Genomic DNA, 20,277 nt, shown 5'->3' with positions numbered 1-20,277 from the left:
CTCATCTTAAATATTCTATTTGAGGAAGCTCTTCTATTGTTTTTGGACACAAGACAGAAAACCACTGTGATGTATTAAATTGCATTGCCTTACATGGTTTGGGGAAGTGAGGCCAAGAAACATCCACCGGATATTCTACTAAATGCTGTTTATGTGAGCCAACAGAAAGAATTAGTTTGCACATCCATATCAAATGCCCACACTCCCAACTCTTCAATTCTTTATATAGCTGTCATGAAACAAAGATATGCCTAATTGGCTTTGCCAGCAGTAATGGATAAGCTCTCTCTCTAGTTCTCTTTCTCTCTCCATCTTTACTGGCTGCAAATCTCATTCCTGATTTGATACCGAACACTTAGCTTCCTTCCCAAATGCATCCATGTTAAAATGATTACATGTACAGATGCAACTGTACACATAGTCTCCAATAAAACAATGACATACTGAGAATCTTGGGTGTTATGGAAACTTGTAATTTGGGGACCGTGACTGGCATTTCCTTTGGGGGTGTGTATGGCTTGCATGGCTTAGGGTAGAATGGCACTGCCTCTGTGGTATTACATTATGCATCGTCAGAAACCCTCCCACTGAGTTATTCTTGGGGCTTATGTGTTTCATGCTATCTAATGTCTTCTGTGAAATAGACTAGCAGTTTTCAGCACTGTTTTACTAGTTAGATTCAGGCATAGTAGTATGTGACATAAAATAATTATACGTATCATTGTAGTATGTTTCCAACATTTTTAAACAGCCCCATTTAAATTTTCCTTTATTTCTTCTGTTCTCCACAGCTTTGCTTATAGAACTCAGATTTTAATAACAAGATAACCAGTGAGACCCAAACTTTCTTAACCACAAAAGGAGACATTTATTGTCTCATGCAATATACAGTAAACAAGACTGGCTTCAGGTGAAGCTTGAGTTAGATGTCCAGTGAGGGCACATGCAGGTGGTATCCTAAGTGGTGTCAAAATGGCAGCACAACTTCATGCCTTATAGTTTCAGGTCCAAATCAACGGAACAACACTCTTTTCCCCAGAATCCTAGGCAGCCAAAGTTCATGTTTTTGCGGTTCTCTAAACCAAACCCTATCACCTGATGAATGGTTGGCATTGCTGCATTTTCCACTCGTGAGTGGAGGTAGTGTTCCACTTGGATTAGATGTGAGAAGGAAGCCAATAACCCAATACAATTCTACAGTTAATGTCCTACTATGGGGAGGTCCATGAAGGCCTGGAAAGCAGGCAGACATATGAATGTCCACTAACACAGGGACACTTTGTGTTCCTCCTGCCAGCAACAGTTTAGTTTAGGGTACAAATGGTTAGACTAAAGGATAATTAAATGAGGGGGACCAGTTAGAAACATTCATGCTTCCAATGCATGTAACCAATAGTCCCAGAATCTCCCTAAATGACCACTGCCATGCTCTGTAGGAATGATTTTGGAGCAAGTAGTTTCTCCATCCAGAAGCCTGCCTACAAGGCATACTATGTTGAACATTAGTGTTCCTTTTTTTCTTTCTTCTGTTATCTCTGTTATATGCCTTCTCTTCCACTTGACTTTCTGAGAGGGGTGCTCCTTCTCACCCCCTCCTTTTCACATTGGAATTTGGATAACTGATCTTACTTCTGTTAGCCTAGGGAGGATCACATATTCCTCTTTTCAGGAAATAGGCTTGCACAATTTTATCTTTAATTATGGAAAGAGTTGGCAAACTGGTTTTTGTATCACTAACAACTTCCATAGTGGAAGTATTTGGTGTAGAATACAACGTTCTCTTTCTAAAGCCAATAAGAATCTTCCACCCAACGTATTGGCAAAGATTAAATGGAAAGTCAACTCTAGTGGCAAAGAAGAAAGTCTTAGTTGAGTGACATAGAATATGGATCATATTTAAGAGGCTCCTGGAGGTTTAATTCCTGAGTTATTCCTCTGTATTTCTCATCTCTTTACCTATATTTTCCTATCTTTCTATCTTTCTTAGGTGATTACTGCAGTAATATAGTTTCTCTACTAAAAGTAAACAACAAACAAAAATCAACTTTGGTCTTTTTTCCTGTATATATTTAATTCTTAAGTCGTTATTATAAAGATGATGTATGGAGGAGTTACAGTTATATAAAACTTGTATCCCCTCAGAGAACAATGAACCAATCAGCCTTCTAGAAATCTTTTAGAGCAGCATCCCACAAATTCTGATGTGTATGCAAGTCACCTGGAAATTTTTAAGTTTTGCTTATGAACAAATGCAGCAGCGGTACACACGAGCCACTATGCTTAAAATGAACTAAACAACTCGTGGGTGGGGACAGAAAAGAAAAGCTGGGAGAGAGTGAGGAAGGGGTGACATTATCCAAAAAGAAATGTACTCTTTACCTGACATATAATTGTAACCCCTCTGTATATCACCTTTATAACAACAATAGAACAATTCAGTCTGTAGCTTGTTAAGATTCTGTTTGTAGAGCTACGACTCTATAAACTTTCTTTTTCACAGAAAGGTAACACATAATACCTGAGCAGGTAAGGTGGAAGCTACTGGTCCCCAGTGTCCGGTCTCCAGACACTTCCAGTAACACATCTCTAGTATTGTGAGATGTGATACAGGAGCATGTGGTTCATTGAATTGAATTTCAATTCAGTTGTCATTCTCATTAACCACATTTCCAGTGCTCAATAGCCACATTGGTCAAGTGGCTTCAAAATTAAGCAACCCAGAATGGAATATTTTCAAAGTGTCAGAAACATCTATTGGACAACTCTCCTCTGAAACATGGAGAGTGCACTTAATATAATTTTTCCAAGTCTTTCCATTTCATAACAAGTGGGGCAATGTCATTCTTTCTGATGGAGGTATAGAATTCCATTGTGTATATATACCACATTTTCTTGATCCATTCATCTACTGAGGGGCATCTGGGTTGGTTCCATATCTTAGCTATGGTAAATAATCTTAGATACGGTAAATAATGCTGCAATAAACATAGATAGTTGTGCTGGTAGCTTTAGTATGGTCTTGTTTGTGATCATTCAGGTAAATGCCCAAAAGTGGGATTGCTGAGTCATAGGGGAGCTCTATGTGGAGTCTTTTGAGGAACCTCCATAGTGCTTTCCAGAGTGGTTGAACAAGTTTACACTCCCACCAACAATGTAGTAGGGTTCCCTTCTGGCCACATCCCCTCCAGCATCTGTTGTTATTAGAGGTCTTGATTATAGCCATTCTAACTGGGGTGAGGTGGTATCTCAATGTTTTGATTTGCATTTCTTTTATGGCTAGAGAAGTTGAGCATTTCTTCATGTGTCTATTGGCCATTCTTATTTCCTCTTCAGAGAAGTTTCTCTTTAAGTCTTTAGCCCACTTATTTATTGGGCATTTGTTTCTGTGAGGATTTGTTGTTGGGGGATTTAATTTTTTGAGTTCCATTTTATTTTAGATATGAGACCCTTGTCCATTGCATGGCTAGTGAAGATCTTCTCCCAATCTGTGACATTCTATTGATCTTGTTAGCTGTCCTTTGCCATGCAGAAGCTCTGCAGTTTCATGCAATCCCATTTGTCCAACCTTTCTTTGATTTGTTGTGTTTCTGGGTCTCTATTAAGAAAATTTCAGCCTGTGCCAAGGAGACCTAGGGTTTCTCCTATTTCATCCTATAATGTTTTCAGGGTGTCTGTTTTGAGTCCAAGGTTTTGATCCATTTGGAGTTGATTCTGGTGCAGGGTGATATATAAGGAGCTAGCTTTAGTTTCTACAAGTGATAAACCAATTTTGCCAGCACCATTTACTGAAGAGGCTGTCTTTCTTCCATTCTATTTTTTAGCTCCCTTATCGAAAATTAGGTGGCTATAGGTCTGTGGGTTTATTTCTGGGTTTTCAAATCTATTCCATTGGTCCTGAGGTCTCTTCTTGTGCTAGTACCAAGCAGTTTTGATTACTATGATTTTGTAGTAGAGTTTGAAATTTGGTACTGATATTCCTCCAGCACTGTTTTTTTTTTAATGCCTCCATCAGAAAGAACGACATTGCCCCATTTGTTAGGAAATGGAAAGACCTGGAAAAACTTGTATTAAGTGAAGTAAGTCAGGCCCAAAGAAATATAGGCCCCATGGTTTCCCTTATTTGCAATAACTAGTATATTATCTGAGACAAGCAGAAACTGTCAGACAAGTTGCTGTTAGGCAAAATGAACACCAAGATAAGGATCCTTCAGCACTGGTATTTCTGTTAAGGATCGTTTTTGCTATTCAGGGTCTTTTACTGTTCCATATGAATTTTATAGGTCTCATGGTTTCCCTTATTTGCAATAACTAGTATATGTCTGGGACAAGCAAAAAATGTCAGATAAGATGATGTTAAGCGAAATGAACCCCAAGATAAGGACACAAGTGGTTTTTTCTTTCTTGCTATTGTTTCTAATATATTTATAAGGTATCATGAGATTTTTTTTGTTGCTTTGTATGTCCCTCCCCCACGGTATAACTCCTCTTTTCACTGTAGTTGATGTAGATGTAATTTGGGGAGGGGAAGGGAAAAAACAAAAGTGTTTAAATAGGGATACATGTTGCAACAATGAGATGTACAAGATACTAGGCAGGGGGAGGAGGGTGGGTGGGAGGTGGAGTGCAGTTGTGGAGATGGGAGGGAAGGGATGGAAAGGGAAAAACAAAGGAGGAAACCACAATGCTTGATATGAAGTGTCCTCATTACCTTGTTCAGGTAACTGTAACCCCTCTGTACAGTATTTTCACAATAAAAACTTATTTACAAATAATATCAGTGACAACAAATAAGCAATATGTAGTTCCTTTGGAGATGTCATATCTTCGTGATGGCTTTATATGGTTTTAACTTTATGCACAATTAGCTCTTATTTATTAGAGCCTATTAATTTCAATGTCTTGGGGGCAAAGTACACAAATGTCCCAAGTGACGCCTACCTGCTTCCAATTTAGCTCTGGAGAGCTTTCCCCAGTGTGTAAATGTCACTCTCTTACGCATAGCGCTTGGGAACGCTTCCTGAGCAGAGGCGACGTTGTGTAATCCAGTCCACTTTATCCGCTGGACTTGCTTCAGGGTGGACACCTTTGTGGTGCTAAGTACGTGGCACACTTCTCAGCGCTTCTCTGTGACTGAGGCCTGGTTTAGATGCTGACGTCACATGATCTCAGGTGCCATTCCTTCGGAGTCACATGAGCATTTAGTATTTCTGTCTTCTGAGAATTGGCCCGACAAGCATACATTTGGCCTTAGCATGTGGTTATGTGAGATCACTGCCCTAGATAGGGACATGGGGTTGATTCTCTCAGGTTTCTACTAGGAAAAGTGAATTGCGTATTGGCTGCAAGTGAACGTTAATACCTCAGGGAGGTTGAGCCTCACCCGAGGTAAATGCATAGCCCAAGAAGCCACTCAGACATTAACCAGGGCTGTGGTTTGCCTGAGAGGTTTTCTAGATGTGAGCTGAATAGCCTCAACAGTGGAAAATGGTTATTTGATGGGTCAATAGATAACACCCTTCTTAGAACCAGTGGCCTCCTGCAGTCAAGTCTGATGGTGATAAACAAATCATCTTAGGATCCATTTTTTTAAAAAGTGACAAACACTAGGCCCTAAAGGTTGTGGAAGTCAGCTTCTGACTTGGCTTTCAGTGATGCATACCTCCTGGCCTTCAAACCCATGTGTTATCGCCTTCCCTCCAGGTTTGGTGAGACTTAGTAATGTGTTTCTATTTGGGACGTGAGGACTGGTAGTTTACTTCTAGAATTATGTTACCTGGGAACACAAGTTCCATTTTTCTTTTTTTTGTATGGTTTTTTAAATTGAAAAATGCTGTACAGAGGGGTCAATGTTACATGAGCATGATATTGAGTACATATCCTATAGAGCATTGTTGCCTCCTCCTTTGTTTTCAAGTCCATTTTTCTAACAGAACTCTCTACTGATGGTTTCCTTACTGGCTAGGATGACACAAGATGCCATGTAGAGTAGCTTCCTCTACTTTTACCATTAGCCAGCTATGCTTAGAAGTGAATATTTTTTTCCAGTTGAGCCTTTGGATGAAACATCATCCATGGCTGACACCTCAGGCGCAATCTTACAAGATCTCTTGAAGCATAGAACCAGCCAAGCCAATGTGAAGATTCCTGATTTCACAAACCTGAGAGCTAGTAGTATGTGTTGTTTTAAGTTATGAAGTTATAGGTTACTCCTTCTTAAGCAGTTGACGACTAATACAGGGGTGTATGTGGCAAGAAGATTTATTAGTAATCTGTGTAGACATATATACTTAGACATATACTTAGGCCTAAATAATGCTGATCAATGATACATCTCATCCTTAACAGCCTTGCAGCCTGTAGGAACAGAGAAGAGAATATGCTATTGTTAAGTGGGTAGACTTCAACTAAACTGAGGAAGGAAAAGAATCAAGCTATGTTAGCTCAGCTCCTTGAACCAAATTGACCTGCTGATGAAGTCAGTTCCTCTTCCACTGGGGGCAAGTAAAGATTGGAGAAGGGCTAGTGTCTTTATTTCAAAGAGATCTCTCCAACTATAGGAGTGAAAGTGGCCGAGCAACCTTGAGTCCTGTGGGTACTCAGGGATCAGTTAAGTGACTCCATTTGTGCAGGGAGGAGTGAGACTGGAAATGTTGGATGCAGGATTGGGTAGAGAGGCAGAGATGGAGCTGTGAGGCAGGCCTAAGGACAGTCTCAGCTGAGTGTACAAGAGACACAGGCACTCAAATGACCCACTGGAGTTTACCCACTAGTCTAACATGATTCGGTAGACCTTCCTACTATTAGCTGATGGTGCAGTCCCACCAACACTGTTAGCATCTGGGGTAACAAACCTTTTCACTGATGGGACAGTTTAGAATAGAAGATCACCAAATGCATTGAGTCACTACATTATAAATATTCCCTAAATCCCATCTCTTCACGCTCAGTATCATTAAAAAAAAAATTGACTCCAAGTAGGGGAGGTAGTTCCTGAAGCTCAGGTTTATTGTTTCCTTGAATGTGTCGCTAATCCCATCAACCACACACTCTTGCTTAGATATCTAATCTGGTGTCTGTGGAACAGGGAGCCATTCTCATTGGAATGTCCCACAATATAGACAGATATAACACATAGACAGATGTGCTAGGAAGGAGGGCATATCTGTCTGTAAGACTGGAAAAGTGGGCTGGTGCATGTTTGCATAGGCAGCTATCCATTGTAGTAAGGGACTGGAATTCTTTGGTTAATGAGATTAACATTATTCTCTAGGACACCCAGTGAGTTAGGCCAGTCTTTTAACCCAGCAATATTTGGCAATACAGATTGCAGGTTGAAGAAGGAATAGACTGGAGGCACAGACACAAATGAAGAGAACAAGAAGCCACTGAAGACATATTAGATGCGTATTAGGGTTGAATCAGGGTGAAGAGAAAGCATAGGGAACCTGCAAAGAGAATTGTGGAGATTAGATTGAGATGGGTTAGGTGAGAGGTGTGAGATAGAAACACGGGTAGAATGAAATGGTCACCACATGAACTCGTGTGCCGTGAAGGAGGGAAGTGAAGAGCTTTTCTATTGCAAAAATACAAAAGAGCCCCAAGCATGATAAATATTCTATTTTTCATCGTAAAATAATGTGTTTATTTTCTCTTATTTCGTACTAAGAGTCTTACAGACATTGAAATTTTGGATGAGCATTAGAACAACATTCCAGAACATTAGCTTACAGTTGACAATGATAGGAATAATCCTATAATAATAACCATTTACTGGGATTCTCCCTTCCACCCTCCACCCCCAACCCCCGGGGGAAATTCCCTCAAATCATTTTACTAATCCTTCTCGTAACTTAATAGACCTGCAAATCATTATTATGAGTGTCTACAGAATGGAAAAGAAAAATGGTGACAACTGGGCATCCCAACTGTGTGACTGCAAAGGTCCTGCTTTATTCTTAGAACCAATTAAAAGCTTCTCCCAAATGTGGAGTTCCTTGCATCTGTGCCCTAGGCACATCCCATCTCTAGGAAATACATACTATATATTTCCTAGAACTGTCCATCAGAGGGTTAAGGATGAAGTACCTGATCAGCCAGACAGTTTATGCAAGTGATTGATGCTGTGGAATGTCATCAACATGTGTTGATGACAGAAGAATTCACATTGTCATGATTTCTTGCCTAGAAACAAAACTTGCATTTACTTTCTGCTTAGTTTTCAGGACCTAATTAAACATAGGACCAAATGTTATAGTTTGCTTATTTATTTATTCTACCAGAGTTATCTGTCACTTCAGTGAGATGGTTGGGAATGGGACCATCAACTTCATTTTTCTCTTTTCACAAGAGTCCAATTATTCACTGTTAACTTTGATTTAAATACTACCAAGAGGATCTGATGCACTCTCTTTATTTTTTAGTGCAGTATCTTCTATTTGAATAATACTTTGCCTTTTACCAGTGGAATGCTATCTTTCAATAATGTAAGACTCGGTGATGCAAAGGGCTCATCCAGTTGCTAAGAGACACGACCAAGTTTCAAACATAGCATGAGCCATTCCAAGTTTGCTCCTTTAGATTTCCTTTGTTGCATTTAGGTAGGCCAAATAGTAATCAAAAGCACATGGCACCAATAATTGCCTCTTGTGTTTGTTTTTCTATCAACGTATAAAAAATTACTTTAATTCCATTATGGTTAAGAATACAGTTTGAATGACGTGAATGGAAGTTTTTTCTTGACCTAGAAAAACAGAACAAAACAGAGAACAGGAGACAGATTCATCTTGGAGAGTGACATGGGACAGATGACATCCAGTTGACCCAAGGATTTGCATAGAGTTTTCATTGTTTTTGTGAAATGCTGTGGACTGCTATGCTATTGAGTTGACCAACAGTGTTAGAATTTGGACTTTGAAATAAAGACAAACAGATAAGTCTTGGTGATATACAAAGGCTGGCCTCTTTTGCCTTGGATTTGCAGACAGGGATTTCTGTGTCGTTCAGTGATTAAGGGTGCCAAATGTAGCCAGGAACTGTTGCAGTAATCATAGATGTTGTTTTTCCAATTGGGCCAATCTGCCAGACTGGCAGACAGAAAACTAACAGAAATATTAAATATAGACAGCTTCTATAGTTGAATCTTGTTTTTCCCTCTCTACTGAAAGCCGGTATAAAATAGTAGCCTGTATGTAGGTCATTAAACACACATACAGATACACATAGCACGTTGTGTATTCACACTGTTAAATTAAGCCTTTGTGGACTTAAAAACTGGGTGCCAAAACAGTTGTTCCAGCTGTATGAGGTGATTGAAGCAGTCTTTCACTTATGATATTTTACCCAGATACTGTCTGCTGGCTCCCTGTCACCCCGTGAAGGAAGGACCCTGTTCTCTGTTGATCCGCACACCTCAGGGATTCATTTTAGGGGAAACACTGATTTTTAGTTTCCAAATTCACACTCCTGAAGTCTCATAAATTTAATGGATTTGTGCTTGGAAAAGTTGATAGACTAGTTGGTTTTATTTCCAGGATTTGTTTCCACGCATGGCCAACAAAGATACATAATTATGTGCAATTCTTCTCTTGGCCACAAATGCATCAGAAGTGAACTTTGCTTCTGTGACCACAATTTATGGAGAGCAATACCCTCCCCTCCGATTCACAGAAATGATGTTGCAATTACATCGCAGCATGCAGATGTGGCTTACCCAGATACCTCTGGGATACAAAAGGGCCCTGTGTAGCCTGCGTGGCACCGTGGTATCCCTTCTCTATGAATATCCTTCTATTTTCTCAGTTTCAACTGAAATGTATTTCTACCTCTTTTGCTCAGGCAAAGAGAAGTTTAATATGATTCAAAGGGAACTTTTGTTTGGCAGAATTGATTCACGCTCACTTCAAAAATAACTTTCAAATCATCTTATGTAGTCAGTTGGAAACACAGGCAGGTTGGCCCCATCAGAGTTGATTTTAGGATGGTTACCTTCACCTACTCTTCCCTTTCCATCCGTGAAACTGACAAATGACATTATGGTACGGTGGGAAATCGGTGCTTTGTGAAAAGTAGGAACTTTTAATATTGAAAGTGCCATTGACTCTCTACATGCTTCTGTTTGTGTTAGGAAGATTTTTTTTCCCTCTTCTTGAGGAGGTTACATGATCCTTTTGACCAAAGCAGTAAGTGGAGCTATGAAATAAACCTTATCCTTTTCCATTTAAAACTCTTCTGCATGAGCTTGGAGCTGTGGATCTGAACTGAAAAAAAAAAAGATTCATGTCCTTTTCATGTCTGTGAGGCAGAGAGCAAGAATGAGAAAGGATGATAAAAAGAAAAGAACTAGGAAGGAGAAAATTTTTTTATTCCTTAAACAATATGTATCCCAGGACAAAGACATAAATAATTATTTCTGAATAATTATACATTAGAAATTTGGACATATGTTTGTTGTCTAATCCCTTAACCTAGATTTTTAAAATTATTATTACATGACAACTTTTTTTTCCCCTGGCTCTGGGCTTGAACTCAAGGCCTGGGTGTTGTCCTCTTTGTACTCAAGGGTAGCACTCTACCACTTGAGCCACAGAGACACGTCTGGCCTTTTCTGAGTAGTTTAATGGAGCTAAGAGTCCTACAGACTTTCTTGCCCGGGCTGGCTTTGAACTGTGATCCTCCGATCTCAGCCTCCTGAGTAGCTAGGATTACAGACGTGAATCACTGACAAGTGGCATCAACATACTTCTTACACCCCCGTGTGCACCTGTGGCCTAGTCCGCCAGCTTGTGAGGTGGCAGCAGTGGTAATCTATTCTTCTATGTGGAAACTTCCTTTGCATAGCCGACGTGTCCCATCTTTTATGTGCATTCTTGGTTAGAGTGCTCAGGACCTTTGGAACCTTCTAGCAACCCTTTGTATTTGTCCTCTAGCTTCATAAATGATCACAAACGTGGTGGGGTTTTTTTTGACATCAATTTATCCCTGTCCCCTTTTGCAGGCAGCCCACAAATCCCGTGCCATTCTTCCTTGGGCTACCATCAAGGGGGTGGTGACTCTGTGGCCCTGTCTGGGGCTGTAGTGAGAAGGTCCCCCCTCCCCCCGGGGTTTCCAGCTGGTAGACTCTCCCCCATTCCTTGCCTGCCTCATGCACCCTGGCAGTTTCAAAGCCAGAAATAAGTGGCTCTAACCTCTACTTCTATCATCATATCTCCTTCTCTGACCTTCACTCGGCTTCTTGAGATTCTGATGAGACTGCCATCTTGGAACAAGCTTTCTGTTCTGGTGCTGATAGGTGTGTTTCAAGTCCTTTAAACAATGCACAATTTTCTCTATTCTCATTTGAATCCCAAAATTCTAGCTGTGTCCTTGGATTTTTCAGATTTGGTCTCTTCCAATCTTCCCAGCCTGGGTCTAGTCTGAGTGCTAAACGCAGGTCATTTATCATTTATGGTCTCTTTTGCTTGATCTGATCACACTCTGGATAATACACAAAGAGCAACAGCATTTTGTAAAGAACTAGGAAATCAAGGAATTATTTTTTCATATTTTGATATGTAGGAGCCAGAGAAGAGTTATGGGGAAAAAAACCCAAAAGAATTCCAAATACCCTTTGCTGAAGGAATGTGGGAAAAAAAAGAGGTTAGCCATAGGATTTTTTCTCTGTATATTAAGAAAGTTTACTTTTAAACTCACAGGTGCTTATGTTTGAATAATTACAAATAACTATTGGATGGAAGCTTTTCTATTTACCTAGAAGTAGATTTCTTTAGGATGCTGTCTTAAAACTAGAAAATAGGCTATCCAGAGGAAAGAAAAGTAGCCAGAAGTCAAGGCTAAGACAAAAGCTAAAGTAGAGTGTTGAATTTCTTTGGGATCTTTCTATAACTTTCCATGACATTTGGAGCAGTTTGATGATGGCTGGGTCTTACAGAACAGAATTAGGAATACTGTGCCAATTCAGCCAGGAGTGGTACAGGCATAATGGTCAAAACTCTTCTGCAAGGAGTCCTCCAAACTGTGAAAGGGACTTGATCTAGGGTGAATTCAAAGTGGATATTGGAGAGTAGACACAATGAAAGTTAGAGAGTCGTCTGCAGCCAGCATGCGCTTAGAAACCCTGTCAGCTTGCAGCTCTGGAAAGACAGAGAGTGCTGGCATCAGAATCATCAACTTAGGAGATGTTCCGTATCTGTGTTATCCTACTCTCCATCTTCTAGCTGCCAACTCACTCTTTTTTTTTTGCTCAGAATTACATTTGAATGTGGCTTGTGCTGCACAGCCTTAGATATCATGAATTTCAATTCTGGCTTTCCCGATTGGTCTCCAAGTGGCCTCAGTGAATACGCTTAGACTCTCTGAAGCTTTTGTGTAAAATCTGCACAAATTTTGTGTAATGTGTTAATAGCCTATTCTCTTACTGTGGAGTTTTGAGGACTGAAGCATAGGCCAACTATTTAGCACACTTCAGGGTACAGAATGGGGATCATTAAGCTCCAGCTTCAAACTTAGTATTCTTGCATTGGGCTCTAACTTAGAAGCATAGGGAAGCAGCTGCAATTCTGTGGCTTGATCTTGCCCTCCCTAAGGGTTAACATGCAATCCTCCTTTTGCTGTCCAGGGGACTGACTTCAAAGTTTAGCCTCTCTATACTCTACAATTTGGATTTGTACTACTTCTGATTCAACTGTGAAATTGTGGTATGCTAGCCCTTAACTTAGCCAGGCTTACTTAAATTTTCCCCCCTTGCAGCTAGTTTGGCATTTCATAGATCTTAAGGGTGGTTTCACATTCTATTGTATCAAAGGTTAGAGGTCAATTTAAAACATAGCAGCACTGGACAGTAATAGTATTTGGCACCTCAGTCTTCCCTTTTTCATACCGTGTGAAGCATTTTAGAAACACTAACCTCAGTGGGATTCTTAGGTTTGCTCTGTTTTGAATTAGTCGTCCCCTCCCCCCGCCCCTCCTACTCTGGGTGGTAAAAATGCAACCAGGGAGGTTAAATGAACTGGTTCAAGTTCAAAAACAGACAGCCTTTCTAAACTAAGATTCACATTTCAAACGTCAGTGTTCTTGTTTTTTCCTTTGTTTTGTTTTTCTTTCCTCTTGTCTTTCTCTGGAGTCACATGCATTCTCTTCTATATCTTGAAGGAAGTGATGTTCAAGGATAATATTGGTCTAATTTCTTACCTTTTTGGGTGGATAGATATTTTATTCTTAAACAGAAAAACATCAGGAAGGGAAGAGGGAAGAATCTTGCTGTAGACAAAACAGCCAGTCACCATGATACCTTATAAGGTCATTGCAGAGGGAGCTGTGGAGGCTTCCTGGAGAAGCAGCCTTGTACAGGAGGAATCTAGAAGCTGGCACTGGACAAGGAGCAGTTTAACACTTCCAGTGACCCCTGGCTTTTCTTTTCTAATATAATTTTATTGTTATTAAGGTGCTGTACAGAGGGGTTACCATTTCATAAGTTAGGTAGTGAGTACATTTCTTTTCTTTTTTTTTTTTTTGAACAATGTCTTCTTTTCCTTCCTTTGCTTTCCTCCAGTTCCTTGCTTTTCTTTGCTAAAATGAAATTTGCAGAAGGCTACCTCAAAACTCCTGCCCTTTGGCTAATTGTCAGGCTGCTACTGCTGGATCAAACAATTTTCCAAAATGGAAATTATTTATAAGAAGTTTACATGGAGAAGGACCAGAGGGAGAAGGAGAAATAAGAGAAGATGGAGAAGAAAAATACACTTTCTGAATAACAACTGAAGAAGATAATGTTCTGGCAAAACTGAAACATCACAGTATTTCTTTAATTATTATTATTACCATTATTATTATTATTACTACTACTATTTTAGGATAAAAAGCAGTTTAAGCATTTCAGTTTCAACTTTAACTGCATTTAATGACAGGTTAGCCTGATAATAGAAGGTAGGCCAAACCTCAGGATGGACATGATTTTGAATTTGGTATAAGAAAATCTGTCTTGCTCCAGGATAAAAGTTTTTCTGATACACAAATGATTGTCCTATATGTGAAGCTAGCTCCTTTTTGATTGTCTCACCAATTTCCTGAGTATTGAAAATTACTGTAAGTTGTATAATACTAACAGTGGTGATTTTTCTGTCTCTTTGTAGGGAATAGATTTCTTCATGTTGGTTACTGTAGACTTTTTAAATATGTCCAGCTTATGAAGCTAACAAATTCGTTTCTTAACATTCTGGTCAATGCAGCCTTAAAACATCAGTTGACTCTTTCTGTTTACCCTTGACATGACCTAGAGACAAAGGAAAGCAGTAGAATTTGATCTCCTTGGCCTGCTGGCACATTGAATCCTAACTCCATCATCTTATCCTTTCCAGCTCATACGAGAGCAGACTGCCTTGTTCATTCTATGCTTGTGGTCAAACATTAAAAATTGAGAGCAGCTACCAAAATGTTAGTTTGGGTAGTGCTCTAGAATTTCTCTGAAAATTGTACCATAGTGCTTACAGTTTCCCATTGAAGACCAAATGGGAATAATGTGTCTTGGAATATTTCACCTCTCTCTCTGTCTCTCTGTCTCTCTCTCCTCCCTCTCTCTCTCTCTCCCTTCTCTCTCTCTCTCCCTGTAACTTCATTTTCATTAGGATAAATTAATTGTATAAAAGACTTTCATTATGACATTTACACGCATTCATATAATCAAATCTATCTACTCTATATTGTTCTTTTTAACCCCTTCCCTTCTTCCACTTTCCTTTTAAAAAATTTAGTGGTTTCCATACACGTTTCCCTCATATTAACACAAATATCTCCTAAATTACACCAGGGCGGGAAGTTGCAGCACATGAAATATTTCTCTGATAGATCTAAGCAACATAACGTGGAAGCCCCAGGAATACTTCCAATACGATTATTAGAATACTGCTCATCTTGATGTTCTATTTGAAGAAACAGGATGTCAGTACTTATAAGAATCCTAGATTCCTCCTTCAGTGATTTGTCTCGACATCTCCTAGCAGTGAGGGTCTGTCGCCTTGTGTAGCCTCTGATTTCCACCATCCTCAGATAAGGGCTGAGGATCCCATGGGGGCACAGTGCATTCACATGTTCATTCCTGGGTAACACTGATTTTTTAAAATGAAAAAATGGATGTAAGAAAGAGATACTTAAGAGTCACTGATTGGCAGTTGAAAGGGTGTACTATAGGGTCAAAGAAAAATCTTTCATAGTTTTCTCTGACAATGTCTTATAGCAGTCCCTAAATTAACATTGGAAACCACCTGACTTTAAGCAGTTATAATGCACTTTGCCAAACAGAGGCTATGCTGAGAGAGTCTTCCTTTGTTGGTAAGTTTGGGCTCTTCTGGTTCCTATGTATACTATCTTGAGATTTTGATCTTAGAGCCCCAAGAAGCTAATTGGCTTTTGAAGAACTCTCCCTGTTCAGCAATTCTTCTATGTTAACTCCACAGTCCTTTATCTAGAATCATTATCTGAAAATTTCAGACATGGTTCAAAATCACCTCACTTTCTAGTGATATAATGGATACATTAACCCATTATTTACTGAATCTTATCTATTATTCTTCTGACTAATGAACCTAGACAAAAAAAAGCATCTTCTGTTATTCCATTCCAGCCAAGTTGACGCTGAGGGTCAGATTAGTGCTTTGATGTTGTTGTTTAATCCTGTTATGAAATTTACTCAGTCTAATTTGGAATGGTGTCATTTCATTTCCTAATTAAAAAAAATCATGATTTTCTTAAAAATTCCCAACTGGTTTCCTAGTGTCTGTGGGTAGCAGTGACAACGTTCTTTCTTCATGATGGAAAACCTGTTCTGAGAAAAGATCTCAACCAGCAGTGCTCCTTGGGCAGACATTTCTCTTCAGTATTGCTTGGAGGCCTGTATCAAGTGTCTCAAATCATATATGTTAAAGGACCAGATTCATTCTTCAGTCCAAGCCTGTCAAACAGTGATACTTTTGTGAGACAATAATGTATTATATGGTATACAATAGATTCAAGGAAGAACTCAAATAGTGTTATAATTCCTTTGAATGCCAACATCAAAGTTCATCAAAATAAAACACCAGAGTATATTCAAAAGGGGGTGAGGTGGAGTCAAGGGAAAAGGAGTAGGTGAATGAAGGTGAGAAGAGGGCGGAATGCAGACAAGTTAAAAAAGGGAAGGAAAGGGTGGGGAGGGGAAGGTTGGGTGAGAAGGTTGAAAGGGGAGACACTTATCAAGATATATTGTATTCATAAACTGCTTTGTTAAATGGCATCTCCTCTGCACAACTACTTAAAGGTAATAATAAAAAATATTTAAAAATATAAAAGGAAAGGAAAGAAAAAAACATAGTCTGCTATTCCTGCACATGGATAGAATAGCAAACCAAATTCTTTAAAACTTTCTAGTTACTTGCTTTGTGTTGCCATACTATATTGTGATCAGTAGCCAATAAAGTGTTTGAAAACCAGTCCCCAAGTCTGAAACAAATTTTGAATAGTATTCACTTAGGTCATCTTATTTTTACTCTGAAGAAACTAATCTCCTGTTGTGAGCCAGGTGATGGAAATCATTATTCAAAGCAGTCTATAAAGGGATTTTCTGTAATAGTCGACTATGACATCTTTCTCAGCCTAGAAGTGATTTTTTTGGTTGGTTGTGGGGCCTGAACTCTGGGCCTAGGCACTGTCCCTCAGCTGTTCAGCTCAAGGCTAACACTCTACCACTTGAGCCATAGCACCACTTCTGACTTTTTCTGCTTATGTGGTACTGAGGAATCAAACCCAGGGCTTCATGCATGTGAGCCAAGCACTCTACCACTGAATCAATTTCCCAGCCCCATAGGTTGTATTCTGAAAGAAGGCACAGAATCATTGTTTTCTTTTTAGTGTGGGAAATGTTTTTCTTCACAGAGGATACCTGTAACTGGATTTCCTGTTGCATCTTGCTTGAAATGTTTGACTTCAAGAATGTAACAGCTTTGGCAAAAGTCCCAAATTCCTGCTAAATTTTTCCCATATGACATAGGAACAAACATGAAATTGAATATCACAAAGAATGTGGACAAACAGTTCCTCAGGGGGAGATATGTAAATCAAGTATTAATATAATAATTCTGGCCTACATTGATTATCATTCATATCTAGATCATAAAACTTCTGAAGTGAATTACCCAATTTTAATATAGGAAGTGGCTTGTCTTCATAGGCGATATGTGGAAATATCACCTACAAAATAATATCGATAAAAGTTAATAATAACAAACTGAACTTGTGGAGTTTTGTCTTGCAAAAAGAAGGGCTGAGCTGTGGTTTCTCCCATGTTTCTGATATATGTAACATGTACAGTGGAACAGCTTTCCAAAAGTCTTATATTTCTTTTCTTTCAAGTTTTCTTTCCTTTCTTTTGGTTCGGAAATCAAGAACTTCATGATCCCTCACAGTGATTTAGTGTCTGCTACTCAGAGAAACTCACCTGGATACATCTCATCTCTTTGCAGGTGAACCCACAGTCGTTTCCCTACATCTGGAGAATGTATTGACGTGAAATAAGAGAAATCCTATAGAATGCCACCAGGATGAACTCCAGTGTTCTGTAGTTATTGGAAGAATTCCAACCAATGGGGGCTTTTAGATGATTCCTTTGCTTTTTCCTCTAAAAGATGAAGGAGTGAGGACCGTTCTGAGTCTTTGGGGAAGGACAGTGGTGGATGAAGGCAGGATTTGGAGATGATTTAGGGTTAACGTGGTCTGTGCTCATGTTGAGATCACTTCTATTCACAGTTTTCCATGAATCATAATACCTCAACCTTTCTACATGAGGAAATCCTTTACCGTGTACGATTTATAATGTGCCAATAAAAATAATTTTAAAAGAGCCCAGGAATGGAAAGGAAAGAAGACAAACATATATAACATCTCACCTTGTATTTGTTTTGGAGGGGGGTGGGGGCTTGTAGCAAAATGAAGAGTTTTCTACATATGTGGTAGAATAACTTACCTAGAGAAACTTACTCAAGCGAGATGACTTTCCAGTGAAGAATTTAGTCAATTTCAATCCCAGAGGAACACAGCATAAGGAATGTTATTTCTCCAGATTCCTGGCCCTGTCCTATAATGGCCATTTGAGTGTACTCATGCCCAGAATAAATAGAGGTGCTGACTCTTTCATTAAATCCCCTTTCTACCCCTCCATCCTACGTTGTTGCCAAGACCTGTGTAAAATATGGAATAACGAAGGCAAATTCTTTCCCTCCAGTTCGACCCAATCTGGTGGAGGGAGAGACTATTACATAGCACATCAAACAGTAGAGGCCTGTTATGAGAATTCCTGAGAAAGGCATTTCATCCCAGATTCAGACCATCAGAGAAGGCACCCAGGACAATTGGGGACCAGATAAACAATGAAGGTAGGTCAAATCATTAGTGTGTCAAAGGAACTATTTGTTTTAGGCTGAGGAATGAGGAAAGGGATTTCTAGATGTAGAAGGACCTTCACAATCATATACCCCTCATTCTGGTCAGTCCAAGTATTCAAGTAAAAGATGCAGGACCTACCAAAGCTCAGAGTTGCCTAGTCATTGATCAGGAACAAAACACAAGCCTTTTGATTTATAGTCTACTGACTATAAATAATTATAGTCTACTAACTATAAATAAAAGTTCCTATCTCATCAAATCTAATGACTTGGACATGTGTTGAAAAGAAGCTGATAAAGAGAAGAAAAATCCAAAAAAGGAAAAAGGACCTAGTAGCTAAAAGGCAGCTGAAAACAAAAAACAAAATACCTTTGCATTTTTACTATAAAATGATCATTATAATGCTTATACAATCTAGAAAACAATCCCTTGTTCAGTAGAACAGAGATATCTATATGTCTATATAGATATAGATATTATATAGTGAGGCTTGAAAAGATTTAGTCTCAAATCATTTAAATGTCTTTAGCCTTTGTTATGATTATTTTAATCATCTAAAGCCTACCTAATGAAGTAGATGGAAAATAGCTTTCATTTGTACAGAGTGCATATATTCTTAAGAATAACAGACGAGGAGTTATAGAATTGCTTGAGGGGCCCTATACTATGGATGAAGAAAATATCCTTTTGCTGCTTGACATACTACATTGTACTTACAATTATTCTTCAACTATTTCTACATGCCATCTACATACCACTTGTAGGCAAACCCTTTACTAGGCACAGACATACCCAAGTGCTCCAAAATGTCTTAGAAAGCACCAAAAAGCATGATGCCCAGAGCTAGACACTTATTGGGGAAAATATAACTGCTCCAATTAAAGACAAACCAATCACTTATTGAAATGAGCATGGATGCTTAGCTGGAAAATTCTTTGAAAGTCAAATGCTATGTAAAATGGAAAAATAATTGGCCCCAAATGACTGTCAACTAGAAGTCCTAGAGCATCAACTATGCTAAAACAGCAGAGTGCAAGGCAACTCTCATAGAAAGTGGTTAATAATTAATGTGTGAACTTGATTTTATGAAAGAACTGAGGTATTCTTGGGAGACTCACACTTGCGTGCACGTACATGCACATTTTATGTTTGCTCTGTCCAATAAAATTAAGAAGAGTGGAACTCAGGAATCTATTTTTTGTTGTTTTTATTATTGTTTTGTCCCAATACTGGGGCTTCAAGTAAGGAACTTAGCTTTTACACTCAAGGCTGATGCATTAATCTCTTGAGTCACAGCTCTACTTCCACTTTTTGGTGGTTAACTGGCGATAGTCTTATAGATTTTCCTGACAACCTGGTTTTGAATGCAATCTTCAGGTCTCTGCCTCCTGAGTAGCTAGGATTACAGGTTTGAGCCATGAACACCTGACCTAGACATCAATATTTTCAATCAATTATTTTAAAAGCTGTTCCTGATGGTACTAATATGTGACTAGGTTTGGAAATCACTGCTCTAATCTAAACAGCCATGTGCATGGTGTGTGTGTAAGTATGTGTGTGTGTGTGTGTGTGTGTGTGTGTGCGTGCGTGCACACACACATTATGGAGTAAACAAATGTTTGTATCCCTCACCCAAGGTATACATTAAAATCCAAATTCATAATGTGACGACATTAAAAGGTGGGAGTAGTATGGCTAATGATGATGCCCTTACAAAAGACCCAGGAACCCTCTCTCTGTCACATTGTACAGCCCCAGAAAATTGGTTAACTACTTGTAGAAAACTAAAGCTAGATCTTTATATATCACCCTGCACCAGAATCAACTCCAAATGGATCAAAGACCTCGGAGTCAAAGCAGACACTCTGAAAA

The sequence above is a fragment of the Dipodomys ordii genome, unplaced genomic scaffold (assembly GCF_000151885.1).
Source record: "Dipodomys ordii isolate 6190 unplaced genomic scaffold, Dord_2.0 Scaffold1, whole genome shotgun sequence".
Classification (NCBI taxonomy): Eukaryota; Metazoa; Chordata; class Mammalia; order Rodentia; family Heteromyidae; genus Dipodomys; species Dipodomys ordii.
Note: the sequence above shows the minus strand (reverse complement) of the source record.